The following is a 21,478-nucleotide window of genomic DNA, read 5'->3' on the forward strand; positions in this document are numbered from 1 at the left end:
ATATACCCAGGTGAGAATTGAATCATATGAGGAAAAAAGGTCACAAGCAACAAAAAAATCCCCAGAGATTTTGATCTGTTAACAAAAATGATTCTACATAGTAGTGACTGAAAGGCAATAGTGCTTAGCAAATTCCTGTATGTAAAATTAGTTGTTGATTTTAATCCAGTTAGCAGCACTGAGAAGGTAGCTGTATTATTAAACCCTCTTGTGCTCTGATGGAACAAGGGCTGGAGTTTGAGAAGCCGAAATGAGGTAAGATAGATTTCATTCCCTTTGTTAATGCTGTGGTTAACTTGTCCCCACAAAACCGTGTGGGAAAATTCCCTTTTCTACTGCCTTTCCAGTATCTGTTACAGAGATAAATACAAGTGTCCTTTTTCTGAAGATACCAAGTAAATACTTGAAATGCTATTAAGTCTTCTTTTAAAAACAAAAACAAAACCAAAACCACAATGTGCAGGTGGCACCCATGTGTTGGTCCTTCAGTTACTCAGAGGGGTTACTTTTGAAAAAGATGTGGGAAAGCATTTAGGATTTCTTTTGCCATGCTTGGTGCCATAAATCAGGCCCTAGCTGCCAGATGTTAAGAACTGTTCCTGTGCGTGGGTTAATATTTAATATTTTCACAGGATTTGTTGAATATTTCTTTGAAACATACAGAATCGGCCACTGTGCAACAAATTTTAATAGACTCATCAGGCTAGTGGTCCGTTAAAATACAGCAGTTCTTCTGTTCCTGTGATAATTAATAGATCAAGGACAACAATTCATTGCTAGTAATTTATTGGATAACTGCTGATTTTTCACTTTATGACCTGTCAGACACAAAGGTCCAAACTTTCAGATACGGTTATTATTCTAAATTAGTTGTGATTCCCTCTATAAAAACCTCCCAGAGATTAGAGGGTTCATTAAGATTAAAAATTTGAGGGTGTGGACTGCATTGGTAGGCTACATGTCACTTCAGGCTTCAGTCAGGCTCATATCTCCAAATAAATATCAAAGTACAAATTAAAAACTTTGACTATTACAAATGAATATGTGATGAAAAACTAACTTTTGAAATAAAGAACATAAATGATGCCTTTTGTGTACTTATTTTGATCAAAAGGTCCAGTGCTTATAAAATTAAATTGTAGTAGTGTTGAATTTCAAGGGCCAGATATTCAGCCCCAAGAGCTTTTTTTTCCCAAATTCTGTCTTTTCCACAAGCCTAGCCAAAGGACAGACCTTGCCTCTCACCCTGCATCGCTGTGCTCTCTAAAGGGCAGATTTTGGCCCTTGGTGTCAGGGATACACCCACGTCACCCACAGCCCCATGGGTCTCCCAGCTGTACTGAGGGAAGCATCTGGCCAGCAACTTGGTCCTTCAGCACCACTTTCTTAATTATGTTTTGCTAATTATGTTATTGACCTTCCTCTGAGGAAGCTCCTATCATGTGAGAACAGTATTAACTCAATTAATTTAAAAATGGAAGGTGTTTCTTCTTTTTTTAACGGAGCAGAGTGTGTTCTAAAAATGGCATGGAAAGGAAAGGTACCAGAGCACAAATACCTCTGCTGCCCACATTCAGTCATCTCAGGCTAATGGAAATTCTTTCTCATTAGCAAAAGTATAGATTGTGAGCAGAGATGGGTGAACTACCTCTTCGCCATAATAGTCAGGAAATAATATGTGCCTAATGTAGGTCATTACTTCACTTATCCTCTATGAACAGAATATTGGGTTTTTCACAACACAAAATGAAAGAAAAATAATTGATTGATATAAACAACATATAGGACAAATAGCTAGGAGGTGGGTAAAGAATATATTCTGGTAAGCAAAAGGTAAAATCATAAGGAGGCAGGTCAGAAAAACATTTTGAGAGACAAGCGGCTAAAGGAATTAAAAGTAGTCAAACCTTTCTCAAACACGCTGTGAACTGGCAGCCTGCTCAAAGTAATAATAAGGGTAATCAATAAGGCCACAGGGCTTCCAGAAAGAGAAAAGCTAAGTGGACTAAGAAAAAGCTGAGTAACCACGAAAGAGGATCTCCGGGAGATTCCCACTGCACGGGCTTTCCTGGTGAGAACAAATAGGAGCAGCTCAAATGTAGTAGGGGAAGATTTAGGGCAGATCAATAAAATAGGTAGTAATGAATCAGCAGGACCATATGGTATTTCCCCAGGACTGCAAAGGATTGCAAAAGAACTTCTAACTGCAGTGCACAACCCATCACTGAAAAGATGCTAAGGAAATCAAAAGGCAGATGTGAACCCAGTTTTGGAAAAGAAAATTAGAAAAGTTCCAGAGATCTACAGATCTGTAATTCTGACTCAGGAACACTGACTTGGAAAACTTAGCACAAAGTGTAGAACTAAGAGACACCGGGCAAACATGACACAATGGAGAAAAAACTACTGTGACTTCTGTAGCGAAAAAATCTTACCTCATAAATCCATTGAGCTCCTTGGAATGGGTCAGTGAGAGCACAGACTGCAGTAGTGCTGTTGATGCAACATACTCATGTTTCCAAAAAGGTTTTGACAAGGTCCCTCCCGAAAGGTTTTTAAATAAAGGCGCCCTTGTGGTCAAAAAGAAAGGGTAGGAACAAAAGGTCATATTTTTTTAAAAAAGTGATATTTTCAGAGTGGCCCCACCACCATCTATGAAGCTGTGTGCTCCATTCACCCATAAATCATCCGAGAAAAGTGAATAGCAGCATGGCAGAGTTTGTTGATGATACAAAATAGTTTAGGGCAATATAAAAAAAAAGCTGACTGTAATGTGACATAGACAGCTCGCAATATGATATACATGGGATTCATCTTACCTAACCACAGATGTCTAGAATGGAGAGCTGTTAGAGAAAGCAAGATTCACCTGAGGGTCCTTTCGTATTCAGTGGAGAGAAACAGGTACTTTTAAGGCTTGATTCCCCTGGTCTGTATGTGATATATATGTTAGAACCGGAGGAATCACAGCCCTAGAGATGCCACTTTCTGCTGCTTATAACAGGATCACACGGTGAGTGGCTCAGGGCCCATTCATCTACATTTAGTCGGATGAACATGCTCTAAGTATGCAGGCAGTAAAATAACAGACAAAATTCAATGTCAATAAATGTAAAGTAATGAATATGGAGGGAAACAGCCTTAACTAGACATATATAACTTAATGGATTTTAAATTGGCTATTACTGCTCAGGAAAGAGAACTAGGAGTCATTGCTGGTAGGTCTGTGGGAAGCTCTCAGCTCACTGTTAACAGCAGCCAGAAAAGATACATGGCTTTGTCAAATGTCAGAGATCAGTGGACTCCAAGTGCATAATAACACAAGTATAATTTAGGACAGGTCAGGCAAGAGCTTTATTAACCATGATCATAGGGAGAAAACATTCGGACAGCATCGCCCCCTCTGCTCCCTTGTGCTTCACCAAGTGATTGCAGAGACCCAGCCTGCAGACTGTCAGTATATAGGAAAGGAATAAAAAACAAACCAGAAATAAAATGATGGCATTGTGTAGGTGGTGTGAATTTACCCTGTCTTACTGGCAACACTTCAGGTCCCATAATTTGAAAAATCATTGTAGAAATGGTACAGGTGTAGGCGAAAGACAATGGGGATGGTCCAAAGGTTGGAACACCTTCTGAACGGGGGAAAATCAAATCAGCCAGACTCGTTATATAGAGAAGAGACATGTAAGGTCAGTAAAATCAGGAGTGGTGTGCAGACAATGCTTGCTTATTCACTCTTTTTTGTAATTCTACCAACATAAAAGGAAGGAAGACAATTTAAATCTCAGAACCGGCTTGTCATCACAGGCTTGTTGACAACAGTAGTGAAAGCTGTGAAACACTGTACTGCACTGCAGCCAGCTCCCAGGAGGTGGTGTGTGGGTGGGAACAGCAGAAGGAAGGTGTTCAAAGGCAACCTTTGGGGGAAACTATAGGTGAGAGAACAAACGAAAAGCTAAAAGAAGGGTCATTGCACACCATGCAACATGCAGCTGGAGAGGCAGGGGGCTGTCGAGAGAGGCTCTGCAGAGTGAAGGATTCGGAGAGCTGAGAGAAATATAGCTTGGAGAAACCCTGTGTGTAATAGAAGATAAGTCAAATAAACATGTGTTTTCTTAAACCTTTTTGAATCTTCTAACAGCACAGTGTCTAAGTAGAAAGACAGCATACTTGCTGGGCTGTCAACTGTGAATTCCAGGGAAGCATGTTCCCTTGCTGTAGGTAGATTATCCAGAGCTGCCTTTAGCACAAGGCCAGGGAGTAATCACCTGGGGCATCATTTAGGGGACAAAGTTTAAAAGGGTCCTAAAAATGCACAACAAAACAGCAAACTGTGCAGAGGGCAGGAAACACCGAAACACCTGCAGATCTAACAGATTGATCAGAACTGTGATCCTTCCACAGCAAGTAACCTCAGAAAAACCTTGCAAAACTGAATTTTGTTTGATATATAGCATACATTATATAAATGCATAATATTTTTAAGTCTAAATAAAGGCATTTGGGAAAATATCTAAGCTGCTGATCAAAGATTGATTCTTAAGAACTGCCAAAACTGCAGATCCAATAATGTGCAACAGAAAATTGTGAATTAGCTGTTTCCATATTGGAGAACTTCCAAACACAGATAAGACTATGAAACACGGCAGAAGAAAAAATAAACAGTAGTATAAATCTTCCTCCACGTCCTTCGCAATGGATAGACAACAGCTACATGCAGGAAAGAAAGCAGATGTGTTTCCAGTTGTTGCAACCACCTAGAACTGCATCAGATTATATTCTGTCCTGCTTGAAAGACAATAAAAGAGCCACCTCAGTATTCAACAGACCTGTACTAATGTGGGGTTAAACCAGGTACTTTAACCACAACCTCTGCAGACTCTGGAGAAATGCAGAGGTAATCCTTCTTGCTGGAAAGAGGCACAAGCTCAGTTTTCTTTATGGACCTTCTAGTACTTGTTCCCAGAGCAGGAGCGAGAGCAGAGGCTGGGCAGGGGGACAGCAAGCAGCAGGACAGCCATGGTGGTGGCACTGGCTGTGGTGGCTCTGCTTCCCCCTGGATCCCACCATGCCACAGCTGACGTTGAAATGTTCAGCACAAAGACAGGAATTTGCCCAGCCCTTCCATGGGAACACTGAGCACAAAGTCTCTGCATCTTTTTTTATTTTTGGCCTCTGCCTTGTTCAAAGAGTCATGCTGGATGATCTAAACCTTTGTGGTTCAGAGCTTATTTAATAAAATATTATTTTTTTTCCCCCCATGCTTTAGGAAATAAGATCTTCCAGCACTTTGATGAAATATTGTAGTTTCTTCAAACCCTTTCAAGGTCTAACTGGAAGTCTAAATCCTAAACTTAATGTTTCCTATTGTATTGTATCTGCATTTCCTATAAGTCCTATTAAAATAAGGTATGCCCACCAAGATCACTGATGAATGAGAACACCACAACTTTTCCAGTTTCTGCAGTAGTAGAGGTCTATCTGCAGCTACACATAGGAAAATGGATGAGCCTGGTTTTGAGAGGAAAATACCCTCACCAAAAAACAGACCAGTGAAGCAATAAATCTGTAATAGTTACTTGCTAACTAAAACTAAACAAAGTGGAAGCTAAACGGTACGTGTATCTTGAAGAAAAGAATAGTAGCATGTGTAATTTAGATAGTATAAAGCAACTGCAATTAGATAATATATAAAAGAAATGTGTACATTATTTGCTTCTAATTAATGATTTATAAACTTAGTATCAGAGATTAAGACGTACTATGAACCAAGGTATACAAATCTGATTTTTTAAAAAAATGAAAAGAGAAATCATCAATATTTTTTAATCATAAACAAAAATAAGAGTATCTGTAGAGTTCTGAAATAGGATTTAACTGAATTTAACCTGATGTTACAATACAAATATGGAATACAGACATCTATAGAGAAAAATTTTCAAAATACCCATGGTATTCCTATTAGTATTCATCATAACATAGTTAAAATAGAATCATATTAAGGAGTAACATTAAACATTTTGTTTATGATACATAGAAATTGTAACTCCAAACTGATAAATTCTGAAATAAAGTAGCATAATTTGAAATACTGCCTATGGAAAGCACATTTCAAATATTTGTCAGTTTCTTTCACTGGTAACTTTGTAATTTAATGGTTCACATGAACATTTATTATAAATCTAATTCTTCTTTTTTCCCCATATGAGTTCCCTGGAATAAATAGGGATTATTTTTTTTTCCTGAAAACTTCTGCAACTTTTCTGTACCATATTAGTTCTTTCTACAGAGCATCAAAGAGACTAAATATATGCTGGAAGCCTTTCTGAACCAGGATTTTCAGTTTGCCCAGTGGAAAACATCTAGCTGCATAGCTGTTTTAACCAGTTTTAAAATTTCTATCGCTCAAGTAGGAATAAATGGGCTCTTGGTTAGAAAAGCTTGTAATTTCTGGCCATCTTTAAACTTTGTTTAAATTTGAGATAACCATTAGTTCAGTGCACATAACTGAAATAATTTAAAAGTGTAGTCTACACACTAATGCCAACTTGAATCAGCTGAGCATCTGGTCAGAAATATTGTCCAGAGCACTCACAGAAACCTTACACAGATTGCCTGTCTGCATATTTTCAGTATACTCTGTAAGAGGTTATGCTGGAGAAAGTCATAGGTAAATGCTGTTATCTCCTGTATGTTATCTGCACTTGCAAAACTAATGCTTTATGGTTTTCTCTTTTTAACTTTACACAATTAAGGCTTGCAGCCGTTAGTAGAGAAGTCTAGATAGATAAGAGGAAAAGGTCTAGTGCATTATGGTACTAAAGAAAACTAAACCAATGTGCTAAGTGGTTAAACTAAAAGAAAGCAAAAAAGTCTTCAAAATATTGACACTACTGCCAAAGGAAATGCCCATCAAATTTGGTAAGTACCTTCAGGTTACTCTTTTACTGTCATGTGAAGGAAAAAGACCTATCTGACTGTGTGGTGTGCTACAACAACTATGCTGCTAGAAAACAAAAGGCTTTATTTGTAGAAGAGAAAACATGAGTGATGATTTACTTTACTACACTACATAGAAAAAAGTCTAAAACAGCGTATGACTCTTTAAACCGAAAATTCAAGGGCTATATGAGGAAGTTCCCTATCAGTTTTCTCCATTCGCAAACTACAAACGTGTCTGACAGCCAAGACTTCTGCTCAAACTCAAAACTGAGAAATAAATTAGGTAGACACAAAACGCGATAGTCTTGAGGAAAATTCTCTATGTCTTCCAAAGCCTAGACTAAAACCAAACGTCACCAAGGAATGAATCAATAGCCTTTCCTCTTTTTCTTTCCTCTTTTAATTTTGATCATCATTATTGGCCACTGTAATAAAAAGACAAGACATTGTCCTGTCCCAGCTACATTTAGAATAATGTTTTTGGTTGGTGTGGTTTGTGTTTATGGGAGAAAGGATGAAAGGCAGGGGAAGGGGTTTGGTTTGTAAGGGCAAACACACGTGGCTCTGAACTGAATGCTGTGAACTGAATGACCAGAAGAGTTGCCCCCAAAGTAAGTCCTCCCCTTAGAAGCAAAATTATTAGTGGGCCTGGCTTGCTAAGAAAAGGGTAAAATGCACCTTGACCAACTCCATAAGGAAAAAGAATGAAAGGAGGTGCTGTGCCATATATTGAATCGTAAAGCCTCACACACCAGTGCAAGGAGTTATGGGGAGAGTTGGTCTGTGACATGCTGCTTCATCACCCCTGTCATCTGTTGTGTGCTGAAATTCTACCTTCATGGCCAGAAATAATTTTCTGGCGCTGATTTATATGACTGTTGCTCCTAAGGTCATTAAAGGCAAGGAAAACAATGCCCAAAATCCCACTGACCGCACCAAGGGTAACATATCAAGCCAGCCTTTTGCTCTGCAGGGGCCCCGTTGCAGAGGAAGACTTGTGTCCTGATGCTGGCATGGCAAAGGTACTGCTCCCTGCCCCATGTTGCATGTGGAGACAAAGGGTGGTGACACTAAAGGCACAAACCCATCTCCTGAGAGCACGAGGCAAGCACGACGACGGTGACCAGGGCACTGCTCTAGTAGGATGCCCACAGCCCAGGGTGCAAATGCCAGCAAGTGCTTTGTGCTGGGGCTAAACACTCAAGCACCCCTGTCCTGCCTCTCCCTGACAATCTCTAATTCCTCCTCCAAAGCCTCCCACCTGAATTCCTGAGCATCAGGGATGACCTCCACAGGGCAGCTGCCTAGACACAGGATGTGGGGAGCCTTCTGCATACATAAAACTTCAAAGACCTTGGTGAAGGCCATTCCTGACATCTTTCTCCCACCTCCATTTCCAAATGCAGCAACAGAGTCCCTCCTATCTTTCCAACTGATGAAATATAGCTGTTGTAAAATGCTAGCTAACCACATTTAGCAAATGGAGATAATCAAATAAAAATGAAACTATACTTACTAAAGAAACACAGTTTCCAAAACACAGACTTTGGCTAGAGACTGTGTTTTGCTTAAGAGTCTGCCAAGAAATCTGTGGACTGTTTTGTAAACAGCTCTCAAACTGGTGTTTGTGGGAGAGACACATGGGAAGGGGATAAGAGACAAATGGACATAGGAAATGTATCCCAAGGGAAGTTCATCAGGAAAGAAAACACTCAAGACTTGTTTGGTGGTGATCTATGAGAACTCTGTACAGTGGAAAGAAGGTGAATGCGGAATTGTTCACTGTTTCCCATTGTTTCCTGTTACACAGGAGCTAGGGGACAGCCTCCACTGTATGCTTAAGCCAAACAAAAGGAAGCCTTTTCCCAACATAACAAACAATTTAATTGTGTAATTTATTGATACCAAAGTTATAAATGAGCTCTGAAGAAAGTTAAATGAGTTTGTAAAGGATGGGATTACCAAGGCTGTTTAGGTGCAATCTGCTGCCCCAACAGTCCAAACCCAATGACTGCTGAAGATGTCCTGGGGTACCAGATGGCATTCCACACAACAGCATCCTTCATCTGTATTCTTTTCTTTCTAATACTCAAACCCTAGGCATCCTATATTGATCACTATTAGATTCAGTATTATGTGACACAAATGTAATTTGACCTAATTGGTTGTTCTCACATTCCAGTAGAAAATCCATGGATCTTCTGGGGTTCTTTCTGACCTTTCAATAGCTGAAAATCTCATGCAGTAAGCCAGAGTTTAAAATGGTCCATTCTTCTGTTCTATTCCTTCCACTCTGTTCCTTTGACATAAAAACCTGCTTTTTTTTTTTCTTTCTTCCCCTAATACATAAAATAGGATTGTGATCAAACTCAGACACAGCTTGAAATACAGAGGATGGTTTACCGAATGTTAACTTGTAAACCTTGCTCATATTTTTATCATTTTAACTCCTATTTCTAATGCTTCACTTTGGAACAAAGGAGAACTTCTTGATAGATGTACTGTGTGGACCAAGCAGGGCAATGATCCCCAGCATCTGCTGTTCACTGACAAGGAAGAGCTGGCTGGGGACAGGATAGCTGGTGGTATCCATGGTTGTAGTAACCACTCAATAGTGGGCTCCAAGATCCTGTGGAGAAAGAGGGAGTGTAGCACAGGCCCTGGACTCCACGTGAGCAGACTGCTGCTTTTTCAGGGAATTGGTAGGCGAGATCCCCTGAGGCGGCTCTGAAAGATGCTGAGAAGAGCTGGCAAGCTTTTAAGGACAGCACCCTTCAAGCACAGGCCAGGCCAATCTTGATATTCAGAAAGACAGGTGTGTGTAACAGGAGCTGGTGTGGCTCATGGCAGAGCTCCAATGCAGAAAAGCAGCCTATAGGAGGTGGCAGAAGGACAGACTACAAAGGAGTAGTTTAGAAATATTGCCCAGGCAGTGATACCCAGAAACCCAAAGCTCAGCTCGAATGGAGACTTGCAAGAGATGTCAAGGGCAACAAGAAGAACTTCAGACACTACATTAACGATAAAAGGCTGAACAAGGAAAATGAGGGCTCATTGTTGCCTGGGTTAGTGAATTGTGACAGCAGACACAAGTGAGGGTGAGGTTCTCATTCTTTGCTGTAGTCCTTAGTTACAAGGTCTTTTAGGGTTCAAAGGGAAGAATTGCCAGCAGTGGATGAGAGTCAAGTCATGGTCTTCATTCCTGGAAGGTTTCAGGACCCAGTTGGGTAAATCCCTGAGCAGCCTGGTCTGGGCTCAGAGGTGACCCCGCTTTGAGCAGGAGGTTGCACAAGTGACCTCCTGAGGTCCTCTTCAGCCTGAATTATCCTATGAGCCTATGATACTATGATAGTAGTGACAATACATCATTTCACTCAATGCTATAGATTTAATTATTTTTTCTATCCTGGTGATTTTAGATTAATTGCTTTAGTTTTTCAAAGAAATACATTTTGAAGTCTGCTTTTGTGTGAATGATGATTACTTTTACTCTCCTAGCTTTTGAGCTATTAAACTTGAAATCCTGCTATGTAGCACTGCCAGTATTGAGTTTAATTGCTACTTCCAGTTACAGCAGTGTTCCCTGTTATCGGAGTCTCCTGCTAAGGCAGGAGATGCTGTCCTCTGCTTTTGTAAGACAAGGCAGAGATCCAGCAATTCAGGCTGATGGACCGGTACTGAGTGCAGCTCTGGCACCATGAACCTTTGGCTTCTCAGCCACCCCATGCACCCTCCTGTGGGGAGACAGTTACAACATATAGTCAGACACTACCAACCACAAAGACCCTCTCCAGAAGGCTTTTGCAGACAGCAGGAGTTCTTGATAGTACAAAAAGAGCGTGTGTGCCAACTTTTTATCTGTAGTGAGGGACCTGAGCCCTGTGCAGGAGAAGGGTGTTTCTGTGGATGAGAACTGCCCCTGCTCAGGCTTGAGAGCTACATACCATCTTCAAATGGCAAACCTCAGCCTGGAAAGGAATGCATGCCTGAGCTTACTGTTTCAACTTTCCTGCACAAAGTTTTTCTTGAATAGGGAAACATGTAAGCCTTAGGTTATTCACAGGCTGGAAGTAAATTACTCCTGTTACATTGCTCAGGCAATTTTATCTTTTTGAATTATATGGAAATAAGAGCAATTAGTTTATAGACTATCGTTCCTTTCATATATTTCAGCTGCCCCTTTCCCATTTTTCTTTATAGGGCAGCTAACAGTAGATATTTTGCTCAGACAGCTTTTAAGAACTGGAATTCACAGAATAAAAAAAGGTATTTGCTTTTTATATTTTCGTCACTTCTCAGAAGGCTGCACAGTACACATTTCATACCATACCTGTTTTGTTTCCTTCCTTTCATACTCCTAGAACTGTATGCACAGGATTAGTTTCTAAAACGTATAATTATTTAGCAAGCAGATAATGGGCTGTTGCATCACAGATGCAGATTGTTGGCATTGTTCTTTGTGTTCTCGAGATTTGTGACCAGAACACTTTCAATTATGTTTTCCTGTTGCACCAAGCAACAGGCTGACATCAGATACATGCAAGTTTCCACCTTCTTGCATAAGAAATGAGTTGCAAGAATCCACAAGTTTCCTGGTAATTCAGTGTACCAAAGCCTAATGTTTGCTGTGAAATTATATATATAATCTTAATTGTGGTTTAGGATATTTTTTATTCTTTAATATAATGGTTTGGGACCCCCTAGCAAAACAGAAAACCTCAGAAGCACAAACTAGCTGTAAAAAACTGAGATGTTTCATCCCTGTGGACAACCCGAGCTGGGACTGCAGGGTGGTGCCTGGTAGCGTGTGAGCCCCAGGTTAGCACCATGGGGACATGCAGCCTACAGCTTCCAGATCCCAGACAGTAACTCTGCTCAGCCACCTTCTGCACTGACCTCTCGTCTTGGCAAGCTCAAGGATTGCTGTCTCACTCTTTCATCCACAGCACAAACATGCATTTTGACTCAGGACATCTTGGACATGTGGTCTGCCGAGATGCAACCCCGTGCTCCTCAACCTCGCAGACCTACAGCCCCACAGTTTTCCCTTCTCTACTGTGCCAGGTAGTGTTTGACAGAAATAAATACCTGCTTTTGCGCAGTATGTCTTTTGTGCAGGATTGGGAATTGAAGCCAGGCAGCACACAAGTCTTAAGAATAAACTGTCTTCAAAGTGAAGGATGGTGGAAAAAGCATTAACGAATGTTATGTCAACAAATACATTTAACTGCAAACTTTGGTTGCACAGGATTCTTCCAGGGCCAGGAGGAGGATGGGAAGGAAGATTATTGCAAGATGTTCTCACAAATTAAAGTTGTCTTGAAATTAAAACATCACTGCTGTGGAATTTGATCCCATTGTCTTGGAATCCATGGGGGGTCTTGTACATAAGGAAAAGCTACTGTACATTTTTCCATAGTAAATCTGAATTTATTTAGACTAGTATGTAAAGAATATTTCAACTCTGCTCAGAAATGTCTGTAATTTTAGAAAACAGAGACTGAGAATGATTATTGGTATCTATATTTTAGAGTACCTTCTTCACACTGAACACATCCCTGTGCAGAAGCCTGCACAAAGCCTATGGGGCACTTGTGGACAGCCTGAACTGCTTTATGACAGGAGATCCAGTCTTGGAAGAGGATCATTTTGCAAACATGAAGTGCTGTATTCCCTTCATCTTTTCCTTACTTGTCCCCTGAGGTCCTGTGTTACAGCCAAACGGGTTTTTTTCAGTTTATTGTCTACTGTGGCTTCCTGCTTGTCAGATGGTTAGCCGTGACTTCTTGTACTATGTCTACTGCACCTTGTGGGACTCCCAGGTGGTCTCTCCTGCAAGTAAGGCAAGATCTACACTGCTTACCTCTTATGAAGAAGCCTACAAAATACAGCATCATCTGTGCTAGAAAGCACAACATCATTTTAATTATGTTATTTGGTTTGGACTTCCTTTGCAATGACAGCAGGAGAAAGCAGCTTTCTTAGGGAGAAATTCTAGTTCCACTGAAGTCATTAAGCATTATTAGTACCGGTGAGTTTTGGGGAAATTCTGTGGCGCAGAGTAGATCTTTTGTGCACTGCCATGCCAAGACCAGAGTTATTATCTGGGATTTATGAGATTTCTGAATGCATAAAATTCATTATTTTAACATTTTCTCCTTTTGTTTTTAATGTAACAGAATGGGCCTGTGGTATTTTGTGCACCATTGAAATTATATCTGGTACTTAATAAATCTCCACACCACTTAACTTTCTTAAATGATACAGGAGTTTTATTGATAGCTCATTTTGTGGTCCTGGTATTAAAGCACTTGTAGCCTCTCATTTCAAACAATTTTTCCTTGTAATATGAAAACAGCTCTAGATGTGTTTTAAGCATCAGCCAAGATGTACCCGAGGGGTGCAATTATCACTTACTACATTAAAACGAAAGAAGGAGGTGTTGTACTGAAAATATCCTGAGATAAACAAGGATTCTAGAAAAAAGCATAATTTTAAGTTTATATTTATTTTTCCAGAGATACTCACTAAACATGTGAGGTATTTTTCTGCACAGGTTTTATTCTTTTTTGGAGGCATGATCAGTGGATGTGAAATCTCTCAGACCAAGAGAGATTTAAAATGTTGGATGATTAGAGATATCTGCCTTTAATGAATAACTTCTAGTGAAACCAGATTGCGCAGGGCTGAATGGCAGTTGTCGCCATGAGGCTCTTGCAACTTGCAGTTGTAGCCCTCCATAAGCTCCAGGTATGTGGAGCCTCCAGTCCACATGGCACTGATTAAACCATCAGGGTCTAAAAATAAATAGATGATGGAGGAAAACCAGCTGAGGCATTAGGGCACGCTGACAGTACCTTTGTACATAAGAAACCACTGTAAATTTTCTGATCACTGTACTTCCATAGCTTCTTCAATTAAGTCATTCTGTAAATTATTACACAGTCCCTTGCTGAGCAGGATCCAGGACATGAGGGAGCCTCAGCAGTTCTGGTTGTTATCTTCTCTAAGGTAGCCTCACCAAAACTAATCACAAGATTTTCCATTTACCTTACATCTGGAAGAATAGATTTACGTATGAAAGATGAAGGCTTTAAATTAGTCGATGTAAGCCATGAATAACGTCACTAGAATCAATGTATTCAGATATTGCAGTTTAGATAAGGCTCAGCCAAAAGGACTCTTAACTGTAATCCAGTCTCAGTGCTGCCTTGCATGGTGAATCATAGCCTTATAGGTTTTAGAATGGCCAAAGATTTTAAATCCACAGATTCTTGATAGGTCAATGGATATCCCTCTTCCTTGATACTTTCCTTCATGTTAAGAGTTGAGAAGCTCAGGAGGGATAAGCGATTGTACGCTGTTATTTTGTAAAAGTAATGCGGGCTACAGAGTGCTTTATAAGGGTTAGCGCATTGGGACCTCCTTTTGGGTCACAGCTTGGAAATGCCATGAAACTACAGAAAACACACACAGAGAGAATAATATTAAAAGGTATCTAGTGAGTTAGGTTAGGCAGAAGAAACTTGGTTTCTACAGTCTGCCAAAGGGAAGGCTCAGAGGAGACAAGATCGTAGAATATAAATAGCTTCAAAGGAAGGGGATTATTCGCATTACCAGAATATGACAAAACGAAAAGTAGTGGCTTCAAACCAGAGAACACAAAGTGTGGTGGTGTAATTAAGCCCTGAATGGAGCATGGTGCCAATGAAGAAGGGGCCAAGAGGGAGAAACAAGGTCAGAAGAGAAGACTTTAACTGAATGAGGAAGAGAGGCTTACAAACATAATTAATTCAGCATTTGGGAATCTGTGGGATTAGGAGTGGGTAAAAGCAATATTCTTCCTCTCTCCATATAGAGCTCTGGGGCCTGCTGCTGCTTACCAAGGCAACACATCCTTGTCTTCAGTGGTCTTCTCTGTGCAGGCAGTACTTGTCCAGGAAGAACCAGCCGGCCAAAGCAGGGCCATCATGAGCCCATATACTGTGTTCAACTTCCATGCAAGTCTGCACCTGCTGACCTGCCCCAAAGATGGAGAACAGTTCTTGGTCAGATCTGAACATCGGTATCTTGTTTATACCAGGAGGCATCAGAGAAGGGATGCCTCATTTTTTAACTTGCTGCCTCCACCATTATTATTAGTGAAAAAGAAAAAAAATCATCTGAAGCATCACCATATGGAAAATGTAATTCAAGTTCACTGATCCATAAAATGGAGACGTACAGGGAACTGATACTGGAGCTGTTTTGAAACTTTGGCTGGTGCACACAGAATGGTGTGCCTACAGTAACAGTGGGAGAGGCCGGGATGCTGGCCTACCAGAAGAGCTCCTTGAGAAAAGGAGGAGTGACCTGGCTGGCCCAGCCACCAGGGACAGAAACCCGGGGGCGAAGCTAGGGCACCCTCACAACATGGGATGGGGAACTTTCAGACCAGTAAAGCAGCAGGAGTTGGGAGGAAGCCCTGGACTGTGGACTCATGGTATGCTCATCCATTGCATGGGCAACTTGCTCTCTCTCTAATTAATCTACAAATATATCTTGTTGCCTAAGGCCAGAAAAAAGGGAGGTAAGAAAAGGCCACCTCCTGCCCCCAGGTCCTCCTAAGGCCAGGCAGGTAACACTGATAGCCAGCAAGACACTCAGGGTGCTTCAAACCCCAGGGCTGAGGTTTTGCAATACATTTCTCCTCCATTCACCCATTCACCCACTTGAACTGCCTTTCTGGGCAACTGTTATCGAGGTTTTTTCCTTTAACTTCCCAATCCTTTATGAGTGCTCAAGGGTTTTTATTAAAATATGCTATATAATAGTATTTAACTAGCTAGTGTTTTTAATGTCTTAAAACATTTCAAATTAATTTTTTTTTTTCTTTTCCCTTTACGGAGAACTCCAGATAGGCAAAAATTAATCTCTGTTTTAAAGGAAGAAGGAAAGATGTTTTGAAAGAAATAATGAAGGCAGATAAATCATTGTTTTTGAAAGACAAAGAAAAATGTCTAAATTACTGACGTGCAGAATCAAACTCTACAACTCGAGGAGAGTTATAAAGCAGGTATGTTTATTGCGGCACCGGGTGCAAGGGGATTGCTCCTCCTAATTTGCACGGCATTTCAACAAGCAGCCCCATATTTATTATACAGAGTGATGCATACACATAAGGTTTCCGACCATGACCATTCAGAATCTCCTCCCTCTGGCGCCTCTTCAAGATGTATTTTTCACCATTCTTGGGCAGTTACCTGAAGTTCTTGCATACATTGGCAGTCTTTGTTATACAGTTTCTGTTACCCTGAAACATCTGCTAGCTAACGGTTAGTCCTTCCTTATTGTCCACTCTAAACACACCAAGCTAATGCATGCCCACTGGGCTGGTTTTAGTCTATACCAGCACGATCCCCAGGCGGGGGATCCACCCTCTTCGGAGTGGGGACCATTTGAGCAGGGAGTCGCTGATCTCCTACTACCGCAATTATTTCACCCTAGTTTGTTTTCTTTTATCAGTTAGCATGTCCTAGTCAGAAGGCTCCTTATGTACATTCTTGTTGAGCTCATCTACATCGGTACTAACTGTCCCTTCTGGAAGTGGCTCCTGCCCTTCCTTCTTTCTCGAGTGTTAATGTTTCTGTTATCTATGCAGTTTCTGTCTGCAGCAGAGTTTTAGTTTTTTTCACTATATCAATAGTCAGAAACAGTTATATGCCCACAATGGCTGTATAACCTTTCCCCCCACTGAAGCAATGTCAAAGGTGAAGAGGAATTCATTATCAAAATAATTTTCAACTTAAAATAATTGCTTACGCTTATTGGAAAAGGGCTGTGGTCAAACAACAAAACACCCTGGGAATATCAAAAGTAGAACATGGGTTCATACAAGAGACTTCCAGATACACGTTAAAAATGGTCTTTTAGTTTAGGAACCTTTTTAGTTAAATCATTGGTTCTAAAACAGATATAAATTTAAAATATTGTCACAATTAAAACATGCACTTGGGTTTTGGCTAAATAAAGAAAATTTCAGAAGATGGCAAATTACCATACTCAAGAACTATTTCTAGAAAAGCAATGTCTGATTACTCCATATTTTAATCAAGTAAACAGAGGACAACCAATTCTATAAATAATATTGGGGTTTATGTCAGTAAAAATTAGCAGGATGCCATCTTTACAGTCTCAGTTGTTTTCAGATTAATTGGAATACATAATGAAAGTAATTACACTCTGATATTTTGGTGCATGTCTCAGTGTATCTTGGAAGGAATCCAGCAAGTTATCTGTCTATATCTGATTTATAGAATAGTGATTTGTCATTTTAAACAGCTCCTTATGAGCAATAAGCATGGAATATTTGTATAAATAGTAAATGTTTCCTGATTTGTACCTTTCTGTGCCCCCCCAAAAGATGTCACTAAGAATAAAGTACTGAAAAAATTCCCATGTGATTTACTGATAAGGAAGTTTCTTTTGAAGCTAAAAAGTGAAAACTGGCCCAATATTCAACACGCCCATGTGTACTGCAGCCTGTGTGTGTACAAATTGTGTCACATGCATGGAAACATTTTTGTGTTAAACATATTTGGTATAAACAGCCTCTGTTACATCAGGGAAGCAAGTAATCTCTTTTTCCAAAATGTAGCAGAGCTGATAGAGAAGTGTGAGAAAGGCTGATTTTAAGACCGAGTGAAATCAGGGCATAACCTGGTGAAGAGAATAATTCTTTACAGCCCTTTGGGTTTTCATGCAGGATATAGGGTCTTTCCACCCCATCCCTTTAAAAAAAAAGATGCAGGATAATAGATGAAATCGGATTCAGACGCTACAGCCCTTGGATACACACTTGGGGAAGAAAAAGACTCCTGAAGTCAACAGGAATAATTCCAGTGGTTTCAGCAAGCACCAGGCAAGGACTTGGAGGAGGCTCCAGGAATGTGTTGGAAGCAGCACCAGGATGCTGGCAGGAGGGAGGAGGTGACAAGAGACAGGGATATGGTGGGAGAACACCATGCACTAACCACCAGCAGGTCAGTGCTGCTTTGCACCCCAGCAAGCGTTCATGTCTCTCACTCAGAGGAAGGTTTCCCTGCGACAGTGATACGTAACAGTCACACGGGGCTGAAACTGGGTCCTCAGCAACCAGCACAGCTACAGACTGGGCATTTTGAAGCTATCATGGTCAGTCCTACCACACCACAGTGACCCATGTTGCAAAATTAACCCTCTCAGGTCCCACTTTCATCCTGATGAGCCACAGTTGGCATTGCTCCCACGCCAAAGATCATGCCCTGTGTGCATGTGCCACATGCTGTGCTGTTCCCTGAAGAGCTGTCACCCCTCTCTAGGTGACGGGACCATCTGTCATGCTTTTTGCAAGTCAGATAAGCACCCAGCATCACTGCACATGACCAGCAGGACTTTAATGGTATTTCCATTACAAGCAGATCCCAGCTTTACCCTTCCCTAACCTCCCTAAGATGAACCTAGGCGCTATGTTACAGGTGGAGGTCTTCATTTCTCTGAGTCAAGCCATTTGCCTGACTTATTTCAAGCCTCAATTCACCCATTTCACAAAGCACGGCATTCTACCAGTCGCCTTTGTGCTAATCAGGCAGTTGAGAAGAGGCGTGTATCACAGGCCAGGCAGAGAACAAACCACCCAGACCCTTCCCCATGGCAGCCTGTGCTCCCCTTGCCAAGGGGGGTGCAACTGGCAGCGTCCCAGTTTGGGCTCAGACGCTGCTGGGGCTGCACTCTGCATTGCCCCGCCAGCTCTTGCCATGGGCACAGGCATAGTAGACCACTTAGCTGTTCCCCGAGTAAAATTGAATTGGCATGATCATTTGCAACTTTTACAATAGTTATGCTAAACGTGGTATTTTTACAATACCTCTTCACATCTTTTTCTTCTGTCCTACATACACACCTTTATTCAGCTGATTAGTTGTACATATATATTTATGACGGATAGTAGCGATGGGTGCATTTCCTGGTGATAATTTTTGTCCTGAATTTTTGAGGAGCAGTATTCAGATGAAAGTTAGAGCTAAAATTCTAAGAATGCGTAAAAAGAGCTTGTTAAAATTGTTTCTGCATGTAAAATAAATGACCTTTTATCTGTTGTTTATACAGGGGGAAAAAATAAGCTTTTAAGCTATGCTCTGTATTTAAAACCAGTTTATTATACAAAAGAAATATTAATTATAGATAGTGAACTGACAGATTGCTTCTAGTCACCATGGGCCTGATTTCCAAAGGTATATGGTGCCTAATAAAGAAGTTCATTACCTTCTGGGATTTCAGAAATACTGCAGTAGGCCAGTTGCTTCATCTCTGTTGAAATCAGTGCCAGTAAGATGCCAAGGCAGTTCTGGAAAGCAGCTATACATGCAAGAATATATTTGTAAATGTGTCCAGATAGTCTTTAACTTTTAGATTCAGCTGATGTTTTTCTTGCCTATTTGGGGATTTGTTTGTAAACTGGAAGACAGAAACTTTTCCCTGCTTTCTTAACTCAGTCTCTCAGCTTTAGATGATGAAGAAATCATGTTTGCATCTCACAACTAAAAATTCCACTGGAACTAATTCAGAAAAGCTTCCTCCATAAAGCAGAAAATGAAAAAGCTCCAAAGTTAAAAAAAAAAAAAAAATTAAAACCTCTCTTGATCCATTCTGGAGACTTATGCAATGTGATACATAATATTGGACAAAATTATTTAACTCCGGTTAGCCATAGTGATACATAAAATAATTTTCCCATTGGAAAAAAGTGCTTTTGAGCCGATTAACATCTGAGAATAATCAGAGTATATTTAGGCCTTAGAACCGGTTGTCATTGTCATGAATGTAAATAGCATTTTTAAAGACAAGTGTGTTCATTTTAAATTGAGACCTCAAGTTTATAGAAAAAAAGGATGGCTTTTTTATATTGGTAAGTATGAACAAAAACTCTGATGTTTATGGGTTGTACCTTGAGTTTAAAAATCTTTTACTCATATGTGATAATATCTGCAAATCTGAAATATACCCAGTTCCACGTTGTCTGAGTAGATGATGTTATGTAGTTAGTGGTACATGTAACCACACAACAGCAATAGTCCAGCAGCAGCAGCAATTCCTTAAGCAACATAGGACACGATGACAGAAGCAGTGGGGTAGACAACTATGAAAAGAAAACAACCACTCAGTGGCTAAAATGAGTGATTCTGAGGGAACACACATCTCCTGTTGAGCTCAGCCCAACAAAAGCTATAGCCAGCCAGTGACTTGCTGGCACCTCAGGTAGAAACTGCAGGTGGTGGAGCTGGGTCTCCTCCAGGCCCTTGTTTTTTGTGAAGGCAGCAGGACAAGAAGAACAGGTGGGCACCTCATGGCCCTGCAAAAGCTGAGGCAGATCTTCAGGCCCTTTGGTTCATTCTGCTGGTGTGGACGTGGTGTTAGGAAACTCACATCCAGGCAGATGTCATCCAGTACAGTCATGGGTGCTCCAAGACAAAGTGAAATACTTTTGTTTCTCACAATCCTTCAGTTTGTGTTTCTATTGTCCCAATCTTGCTTTAATGCCTTGCCTAAGATTTTATCACTTTTAATAAAAAAATACTCATTATAAAGACCATTTTGCCCAACCAAGTTCTAAATCAGAGTACCAGCTACCATTTGTAAGACTTCAATATTTAGATATACAGGCTACCCAACATCATTCAGATAATGTGTTGGGGCTGAACGTAAGTGATAATAAACTAATGTGGACTCATTATGATGACTCAGAGAAACAATATTACATTATAAATTCCAGGTAATACATTTTCTTCAGAGTGAATGTGGTCTTGCTAAGAAAAACAGGTATCTTAAAAAGTTGCTCCTTTGGGTTAAAAAAGCTGTTTGAATTCTTAAAAATTACTGAAATACAGTGCAAAGACCTCTAAAAGGCTTAGAACTGAAGAGAAGAAGGGGGAAAAATGAGATTCTTCTTTTAATATGGAGGTGACTTCCTTGTTATCCTAAGAACCTTGTTATCATCTAATTTTGGGGTTGCACGTTGGTGTCAGAAAGCTGGGGAATCCAAGTGCGTAGTAACACAGGTACAATTTAGGACAGGTCAGACAAGAGCATTAATAACCACGATTACAGGGAGAAAACATTTGGACAGCATCGCCCCCTCTGCCCCTCTGCGTTCTGCCAAGTGATTGCAGAGACCCAGCCTGCAGACTGTGTCAGGGGAACAAAAAAAAAAAAAAAAGAAAGAAAGAAAGAAAAGAGAGAGAGGTGAGGAAACCCAGTAATTCTGATGTTAACAAAGTCAGGTATCCATCTCCAGCAGGAATGGACTCCTTCAGTAGCTTGCTAGCTGCCACAGCTCTAAGGACTCACGCAGTAAATAAGGTGAGGACGTGGAGGGATGGCCCTTGGTGGAGCCTCTATTACGAGGCACACCCCGTATTGCCCTCCATCAGTGGTGGGGAGGGGGAAAAACTCAGACTGCTAGCTCCTAGTCGAAAGGACTGTTCTTTTAGTTAGGACAAACTTCTTAGTCAGAACC

At 40.7% G+C, this 21,478-nt stretch overlaps 1 long non-coding RNA gene across 2 annotated transcripts in view; it reads right to left on the reverse strand.

Moving 5' to 3' along the window:
• Nucleotides 1-2,576: 2,576 nt before the first annotated feature.
• LOC308065916 overlaps nucleotides 2,577-21,478 on the reverse strand; it is a 60,306-nt gene continuing 41,404 nt past the window's right edge. The window contains exons 4-5 of one of the 2 annotated variants that reach the window (XR_013928974.1): nucleotides 14,829-14,965; nucleotides 2,577-9,574 (exon numbers count right to left, since the gene is read on the reverse strand). This is a non-coding gene — a long non-coding RNA (uncharacterized lncRNA). Of the gene's footprint in view, nucleotides 14,966-21,478 lie in introns of both variants that reach the window. The other variant, XR_013928973.1, reaches the window with a different exon arrangement.

Source organism: Falco punctatus (assembly GCF_963210335.1).
Source record: "Falco punctatus genome assembly, chromosome: 6".
Taxonomy (NCBI): Eukaryota; Metazoa; Chordata; class Aves; order Falconiformes; family Falconidae; genus Falco; species Falco punctatus.